Raw genomic sequence first — 712 nt, forward strand, 5'->3', positions numbered from 1 at the left:
GGATGAAAAGAACTCTGGTAAACAATCATTGATTCCAGTTCCTCATTTGTACTCAGTTACTTAATTTGTAAGATGTAGATAATTATACCTATATTTCCATATATATATATATATATACACACACATATTTATGTCGTTTGATAGTAGGAAAATATTTCTAATATTTTCCAGTAAATTTAACTTCTCTAATAAGAATTATTATGCCTTATTTCAACGGAATAGTTTTCTCAAGATCTTTTGAGCATGTTCTTCTGGTCCCTCAAATGTTACAGCTACTATGTAGAAAATAAGATGTATATTTTACAATCTCTCTGCTTGTCATAAATGAAAGTATAGTTTTCTCTGATATTGCTTCAGTTTCTCTGAACCATCTAATATCAACTTGAAGCCATCTGAACCATCATCCTTCACTTTTGGATTTAAAATGAGAGACTAGCTTGTGGGAGTTCAGGAGCACTGATTTCCTATTTCTTTTGAAATTAGAAAGAACTCTGTTCATGAATTATTTAGAATGCTAGTTACACACATAAAACTAAGCAGCTCCATCTGTCTAAGAGGGTTTATCCGAGTGAGTTGTTTTCAATTCTGCTGTATTGACAGAAATCACAGCAAGCAGTTTAAGAAAAGACAGGCTCTGTGGCAGCTCTGTGTGACTCACCCCAGCCCAACAGACAGTGTCATTAATAACAGAGCAAGGACAGCACATCTGAAG

Source organism: Nannospalax galili, unplaced genomic scaffold (assembly GCF_000622305.1).
Source record: "Nannospalax galili isolate Female #2095 unplaced genomic scaffold, S.galili_v1.0 scaffold578, whole genome shotgun sequence".
In the NCBI taxonomy this organism is placed as follows: domain Eukaryota; kingdom Metazoa; phylum Chordata; class Mammalia; order Rodentia; family Spalacidae; genus Nannospalax; species Nannospalax galili.